The sequence below is a fragment of the Artibeus jamaicensis genome, unplaced genomic scaffold, assembly GCF_021234435.1.
Source record: "Artibeus jamaicensis isolate MK-2021 breed Jamaican fruit bat unplaced genomic scaffold, CSHL_Jam_final contig_354, whole genome shotgun sequence".
In the NCBI taxonomy this organism is placed as follows: Eukaryota; Metazoa; Chordata; class Mammalia; order Chiroptera; family Phyllostomidae; genus Artibeus; species Artibeus jamaicensis.
The window spans coordinates 21,908,962-21,918,039 of NW_026521803.1; positions in this window are offsets into that span (position 1 = coordinate 21,908,962).

Sequence of the window (9,078 nt, forward strand, 5' to 3'; positions counted from 1 at the left end):
TCTTTTCACTTACTACATATTTCCTTTTTTTATACCTATCATTCATGTTATATTGCTCACCTTCACTGAAGGCAGGGATCATACCATTTATTGCTTTGTTATGACTTTCCACTGTTAGCGTATTAGCTCGAACACAATAGGTACTCAATATTTTTTAAAATGATGAAATGTATAAAAAGAAAAGGGAAATTTCTTATCAGAAATAAAAGTATTTCTTTCTAATTCAATTCATATATACTCCTAAGCCTCCAAGATTCTGAGATTTATAGTAAGAATTTAAGATATTCAAAAAATAAAATTCAAAACCAGTGGGTATATTTGTAGGTATATTATCTGTGTTTTTATTGAGTAAAAAAGAAAACACCATACAGTGCTTGTCTAGTTTCTTTTTATGCTGGACACCAAACTCCTGGAGGTAAAAGATACCATTGTACACCATATACTCTCCTACTCTGTTACGGCCCACGCAGACCTACTAGGCTCCATCCTCATCGATGTCCTGAATGGCACTCAGCAGCAGAAAGGTCAGAAACAAAAAGCTCCAAGTTCATAAGATTTAAAGGCAAGTTATCAGGAGTTGGACTGGAGCCCCAAACCATACAGGCTATAAGGTCAGAGTTTAACTGTTTTTCCATTTTATTGCTCAAGGACAAGAGAACTTGATGCGTGAGACTCCCGCCCCATAAACCATCTACAGTGGTGGCCATTTCATCACATATGGTTACGAGTTGAGTACTGACCACACAATTTAAATTGACAACAGCAGGGCCCTGGTGGGCATGTGAAAAGCAATGTCACACACAACATCCCTTTCCTAATTATTAGGACCTGGACAGGAGGCAGGGGGGGAATGAGGGGAGAGGTGGCAGGGAGCGGGAGGGGCAGGGAGGCACAGTGACATTTTCCATCTCAGGAGTACAAGATTCATTACCTCTGATGAAAAGTCACCAGGCTGCGGTGAGTCCTGACATACTCTGTGACAGGAGAAAGTGACATGGCCGTTTGACATTCAGGGCTAGAAGGTTGCCGGTTTGTAATCACTAGTTAAAATTGAATCTTGTACATTGCACCCTGCCAGCACAGCTCAACTCTTGATAATTATTTGGATGCTACTGTATTTGGATTTTATTTCCCCAGCAGAGAGGGGAAGTTGGATTTATAGTTTACTGCTGGGTTAAGATTGGAACAAGCTAGATCTTTTTTATGGTTAATATGGCAGAGCCAAATAAATCTAGAGATGTTTTTGTCCCTATTTTAATTCTAAACCACTTGGGGGTGGGGGTAGGGAGCCGCAAAGAAATCAAAGGGTGCGTCTTCTAATTTTTCATGAACAAGCTACAATTCTGTCTGCGCTAATATTTTTCTTTTTTTTTTCCTTTCACTTCATGGTGCTTTAAACCAGCCATCTGGACACAGGGCTGGGAAACATCATTTTGCAACAGCTATAGCTTGAACTGCCTCATGGATGAGGACATAGATGGTCAATGCCATTTAACAACCACTTCCTCTTTACTTGGGGGTCAGGAAAAGGGCAAGAGAAATGTTTTACAATGGGTCCTTTTAGTATAATTACAGAGCAGCCTTGAACTGTTGACTTGCATACAAGCATGCAGTGATTACAATAAGAATATTCTCTTCCCTTATACCCACCCCCACCCTGAGGCACTAAAGCTTCTTGTTGTTGCAGGAACACAATCTATATATTCACCACATTAAGCTCAGAAGGATCCCCGGTGTTTGGCTTGACAGGCTTAATCTAACATTTTGAGTAGTTGCACCCTTACAAAGGTGATTTTAGTTTTGGGAAAAGCCAGATGTCACAGGCACCAAATCTGGGCTGTAGCAGGCTGAGTCACCTGGGTGATTTGATGTTTTGCCACAAAGCTCTACGTCAGACATGGTGATGCAGGAGGGGGCACCTTGCCATGATGAAGCTTCCAATCACCAGTTGCCCATAGCTATGCCCTTCTGAACCATCCAAATAGTTTCTGTGGAGGAATGTTCAAGCTTAATGGAAAATTTGATGCAGATTTGTTGCTCTACTCAGTCATTTTTAATGCAATGCCCACACAGTACATGTGCTTACTGAATGGTGTCACTACTTTCACTGACTAGTACAGCGAAGTTGGCATCATTCATGCATGCTCATTCCAGTCTACTCTCCTTGGCTTCCAGGGTACATCAATGTTACACAAACCATTCTTATTATATTAACAATGACTGGACTTCTGGACAGATCTAGTAATGGTCTGGACAGACCATTATTTCTTGGAGAAAAAAAATTCTCCAACACAGCAAAGATAGGTAGGGCATGGCAAAGAGTTTGTTGGGAAGAGGCCTGGAAGATTGGCATTCATTTCTTTGGGGGACCCACCCTGGACATGGTGCTGACTCTGGTGCTGAAGCCTGATTTCTATCAGTTGGTTGTTGTTTCATCACTAAGCTATCTCATTACTTGTCCATCCATTACATTTAAGAGAATGCAATATGGAACCAAAATACTTTATGTAATTCACAATGAGGAATAAAAATGCAACAGGATTTGGAATGTGTAAAGGTCATATGACCAGTGTAGACTTTACAGGTAATCCAGCCAAATCCTATGCAGAAGTTGTCCTGATGATCAAGGAATGACCAGGAAATTTAAGATGGACCCAAGTCTTCACCCTCTTACTGATAGGGTAGCTGTAGCCGGGTTGCCTTCACTGGATCTAGGACTTCAGGAGCTGGAGGGAGCATCCTTAGTGTGAAGCTCCGTTCCTTCGAGTCACACTGGGATGGGCACTGACAGTCTCTCTGCTCCTCTGTTCGGTCTTCAGTAGCAAACACCACCTCCTCTGCCCACTCCCCACTTCACACCAGAGAGATTGTGTTGATCTCAGAGCTCAGCTTCCAGAAGGCGGTTGTATTTTTCTGCTTTTCCAGTCACTTGCAGACATAAACAACTTAGAGTGAATAAATTCATTACTTGCTTTTATTCAGCTAGACAATACACTGATAGACTGGGACACCTTAAGCAGAGGTTTTCTTACAAAGTCAAAGCAGGAATTTATGAACAGCAATAGGTCTAGGGAAGTCACTGAGTTTTGAGAAAGTTGGTCATCATATAGAAGAATGAGAATAACTGGGAAAATATGAATAACTAAAGGATAATACAGGACAAAGAAGAGGGACAAAAAGAAAGGAAGGAAAGGGAAGAGAAGGGGGAGAGAGGAAGGAGGGGACTAAAAAAACATATCTAGGGGGCTGAAATAATGTCTGTAATCTCCTAATGGTGACTAAAAAAGTGACTTGAACACTGTAGTTGCTGAAATAATGACCGGTCATTAAGGGAAGGAACCTGGCTTGGATAGATGAGGTGTGCTGGAAGGAACACATTTATTTTTTAGTCATATCGTACCTCAGCTGCTCCTACTTATAGTGAGTGACTAGATTAAGAATAGCATTTTCTCTTCTTATGGGCCTCAGTTACTTTATTTGGGAAGAATGACCTCAATTGTTTATCGTCTAGGTCAGAAGGCAAAAAGGCAAAATTGTAACTACCCTGGGGGGGTTTCATCAACAGCATTGCTCATGGCAAACTGAAGGGCAGTCCTCATGTTGTGGTAGCTGGGAAAGGACCTACTCCTTCCTCCCCCATACAAAACTGCACACATCATGTATGATTCACCTCAAGGCACCTTTTTCCATGAAGTTGTCCCTGACTTACCAGCAGTTGACCTTTCCTTTTCTAAATTTCTGTGGAATTTATCTTTCTTCTATTAATGCATAAGCTATGTTGGATTTTAGAGTCCTTTCTGTGTTTCCTGCTTATACATCTTGCTTGAGTGAGCCATGATAGCCTGGAGCTAAGAAGTTTTTGAGACCTAAATGTTCTGGAAACTCAATTTTCTCATCCATTAAGATGAAGAAATGGGGATATGGGTCTCCAAGGTCACGTCCAGTTCTGATGTTCTATGAAAGTATGTTATCCTTCCCTTGTGCTTCTCCTGGAAAGGAAATGTATTTTTCCTTGTTTAATTTGTAAAACCCCGAGTTTAATCCAAGGTAGGCAGAACATCATTAAGAGCAATGCTCAGAACTGGACTGCAGGCAACAGTAGGCCTGCCCACACGGAGAGCCCTCCCACACAGTGACGCAGCAGGAGCTCAACCTGGTGCAATCCTCTCACGAAGTGGCTCTGCTGCTTCTGCAACTGGAACACAGGGACTTTGTGTTTGGATGGAATCGAAATGTATTTTTAAAAATGTTTGCAGTGGACAGTGCAGCCCAGACTCTTTCTAGGCTCATGTCATTTGTGCACGTCACTGAGGAGATCAAGCTGTCTGGAGCCTTGCCTCATGCAGCTCCCACTTGTGAGCTTTGCCCATAGATCTGGATGCAATTAGCCTCCTGATATTAACAGAAGTAGTTTTATCACACGATCAAGAACATGCAGTCAAGGTTAGATGTTGTTATTGCTGAACAGTGGAAGAAAGGAAGAATGCGAAGGTAACATTGCTCACAGATGAAAAGAACATAGCCTACAACCAGACACCTAGGAGAGGGTGACTTGTATTTTGATATTATTTTACCATGAATGCTAGTGTTCTTTTGAAGCACATCGATGATATTCATTGGCATTATACAACTGGTGATAAAATCATCAATATCTCATTGAACAGGAGAAATGGGAGAGAATTTGTGGCAGCCTGAGGTGAAGCCCGAAGAGTAGACCACTGGATTTGAATAGATTTTCTTTACTTTCCTTAGAGTCTGTATGTTGTCCAGGAAGGAAAATTCTTGTCACCAGGCAGGGTTGGAGCTTATTACTTGGCTTAGAAACACAAGGAGCAGGAGCCTCCATCCCCCCAATGTCCCCGCAGTGCCTTGTGACAATTCGGCAGCACCTTTGCCCCGCCTTCCTAGGGGCTCATTCAGAGGCAGAGGAAAAACACAGGTTTGCCTCTTGTGTCAGTCTCTTAATCAAAGTGATTTTCTGAAATGCAGCCATAGAAAATAGACTGTTTCATTTCAGTTTTTACAATGTTAGGCCAACCTGAGCCCCTCCTTAAAATGTCAGGAAAACAAAAACTGTCCCCACCTGAAGGCCTCTTCACTTGTCTTGAAAGGATTTTTTGGGCTGTTTCCCTTAAGCTGCTTTCTCCTCCTGTGCAACTTCCCAATCCCATTCACGAACTGTTGCCATGGTAAATAATTATATCACAGATGAATTGTGTATACTTCCTTTTCATAGCTGGAAGAGAAATTGTAGAGGAAAGGGGAAAAAAATCAAAATCCTTTAAAATTACAGGGGAGATAGCTGAGGAAGGATTGCCTTCTAGTTAACATAATTAGCTCCATGAATTATAAATTGATATTAGAACTTGCTCTTTATGACAAAAGGAGTAATTATATTTACTCATGTAAAATTAAACAATACCAAAAAAAAATTAATGGGACTCACCAGAAGCTCTCTTGACATTATCATAAAATTCAGAGATCTGAATATCCCGCAATCTGAAGTGATTTAAGCTGCATAAACTTTAATGCTGCTCAGATCTGCTATGTAGAAATATATCTCCTAGCTAGTTTATAATTGAACTGCCATGTTAAAAAAAACGTACACACACACACACACACACAAACCCCCACAACAAACAATTCTTAAATGGTGTATTTCTTAGACGGGTGCATAGAAAAAGCCAGATTTTCTGTACCTGAGTAGGATGCAGAAATAAATTCCACAGAAGGAGATATAGATATAATTACTGACTGTTTCAAAGTCAAAGTTTTCACAATAGAGGATGACCTGTTTATTTAAACAATTCTCAGATACATCTAGTAGTGGGCCTGATCTGGGAGAAAGTTGGTGTGTCTAACTAGCTGTGTTCTCCAGAGGGATTTTCGTGGGGGGCATGCCATGGGTCAGAATGGCTGTGGGTCAGAATGGTAGCGTGGTGATACCTCAGTACCTCTGATCTAGGCCTCCTAAGACCTATGATTACCAGCATTTCAAATCAGGGGGTGCCTGTCTCCGCCCAAGGAAGACAAAATAATAGAGAGGAGTCACCCTTTGTACCCAATTTTATAAGAGCCATATGGATGTTTATAGACAGTTTTGGTCTCTTATTAAATTATGGAGTACTGTTTTCTATTCTTTACATCTTTCAAAAAATTTTTGAAGGAGATGGGAGAGTGATAGACTTTCTAAACAACAAAGCCAAATTATCCTCTGGAAATTCTTATTTCTTTTATTGTTCTTATGTTTCTTCATCATTGGCTGCTAGTGTCGTATTTCTTGCATCCCTCTGTCTGGCCAGGCTCTGATACAGTGGACTAGAGTTCCACTCTGCATGCTGGGCACATGGAGCCAGTCACATTTTACCTGGAAACCACTTTTCACAGGATCTGACTACCTTCCAGTATTCTATGAAAGCTGCCAAAATATCTGTTCACTTCCGCCTGTCATTATGTTTGGAACTCCTCACGCTACTCACTCATGTAAGAAAAGACACGGGAGCTTCCTTTAAAATATGTGACTTATCTAGCAGATTGAATCTCTCTATGAGGCTGTTGGTGCAACTGTATGGAACCAAGGGGAGAGAATACTTACTTGCATCCTAGTAGAAGGGCCTCAGATGGACACAGGTGTCATTGGAGAAAAGTTTAGTTTGTGCCTTCATTCATTTGTTGATTTCTTTGGGGCAGCCAACATCATTTATAATTGTACCCTGCATGTAGGAATGGGAGATGGAGAGCGGCAAATAAAATCCGAAGCTGTTTCCTATATTTCCAGAATTTATGTATTCTAGAAAACCAGACTTTCATTTGCAATAATATGTAGCCAAAGCGATGTTTACAATCAAGCCTGAAGAATATGACAAAATGATTAAATCATACGTTAAGTGAAAAAGCAAGATACAGAGTTGCTATTCTGATGACGCCCGGATGTGCATATGGGACGACAGTCTGTCACTGCTTTTCCTTCTGGCCATTCTTTCTGCTCCAGGACTTCCTAGATTCTAGATGATTCCCTGCTGTTGGGAGTATCATCTAGTCTGCCCCTTATTTTGCATTTGAAGATGTTAATTTAGGCTAGTCTATTGGAAATGGGTGGTAGGCTGGGGAAACTATACCTCAGGGGAGAACCAGAATCTTTCATTTCAGGCTACCATTCTGGGGCACCTCAGGAGACAGATGGTACATCTCAGTAAAGAAATTGAGAAGAGACTGGTAAAGGGCCCATTTACAAAAACATAGTCAGGATTAAGAGAAGTTAATAAAGGATAATCCAGTATTTCAGGTCTAGTGACAGAGAGGAGTCATCACCATCCTTGAAAGGACAAGAGGAATAAGTGGTTACCAGAACTTGGAGATGGAAGCAGTAAGGAAGGAATACCAAACAGGAGTTGTAGCCTTTGGTAGAGGGATGGAGGAAACCTGTGGGAACTGGACTGGATAGGAACAAGAAGGATGGACATCTGTATTCAACTGTCTACTTGCCCTGTGTCTCTTGCAGGTATCTTCTGTCAGCCAGGTTTGATGGGAAGTCAGAGGGCAATGCTCTTTATTTTAGGTTATGAAGATTGGTTTCTTGGGACAAGAAAGCGTGATGCAGAAGTAAGAGGAGTGGGTTTGGAGAGACAAATAAGAAACAGCTAACACAGCTTAGTGAATAACAGTCCGGGAGATGACTTTTTGAAAGAGTGGAAACTTCTTTACCATCGAAAATTATATATTCTCAAGTGAAGAATTCTGTTATCAAATTTAAAAAGTGATGTGGGAAATATGGTATGAATCTTTGCTATAGACTATCTCTTTGATTTTACTTTGAAGTTAAATACATTTTTAAACCAAATAAATCACTTAGGTTAGTCAGATATGTTTTGATAAACTTTCTGATGACTGACTTATCTCATCAATAAGACAATTTCAAAAACAGTTTTGTTATATTAATATATGAATGAATGGTAAAATTCCACGGGAAAATTCTATCATGGGTGATACCCTTGATTAGATTGTGCTGGATTTTTGTTCATGATTTTACTTTCTTCACCACAGTAGGCTCTGCTTTCAACACCCAAGGAAATCAGTTTTGTTTTCCTCTCAAATCGTGTGCCTTGAGGCTCATGCTATGTTTTATATTGAGGGTATTGTGGGGGGGGGGAGTATTTTCTAATGATGTAGCATGGCTGATTTTTATTTAGAATCACTGTGTTGTCATTGGTAAATAACTCACCATATATATATAATCATGATTATGTACTCTAGGGGAAAAATGGTACTCTGGCCATTATCTTGTTTTCTTCTTCAGTCTAGCACACTGATATAAATAAATAATAGCATAAACTGCTTTTTAAAAAACAGGCAATTTAAGGGGGAAAAAAGGGGAGGGATTTGGAGGAACAAATATGAAGGACACAGGGATGAGAACTAAGGGGGGTGGAAATGGGAGGGAGGGAGGTAGGAGCACAGGGCGGGGGGGGCTGGGATGGGAAAATTAGACAAAAAACTGTACTTGAAAAATAACTAAATAAAATTATTAAAAATAGGCAATATTAATTTTCCCTTTTAAAATTGACTGTCTTTTCATTCAGTTCTTAGAATATTTATCTAATATATTCTATAAATCTCTCTCTTTTAGTATATAGCTGTGATTTTGTTGATAGCACATAACCACATATGGGTTACTAATAATGAAAACTGTCTTTGTCACTTATATCTTCTCATGGGTAGATCATAAGGGCCAGTAGAGAAGAGGAACTAGAGTTAAAGAAAAAACAAATACAGTTAGAAACTAAGATGTATTTGTAGATGATATGTAAGTCTGAAAATACATAGACAAAACAAGATCAAACTAGAAATGGAAAAGGCCTGGTCTCTCTGCTCTCACCCAGTCTCTCCCATGAAAGACACTGTGGAGAGATCAGGACCAACAGTCAGACCAGGATGCAGAACTGCCATTGTGCCCCTTCTGGGGCCATTAGCCTCCCTGTTGTAGAAGATCAGCACCAACCAAGTCTTCTGGAAAGACCTGAAATGTCAGAATTCTTAGCCTCGTGCCTCATTTCAAATGGAAAGAACCTTTGAAAAACT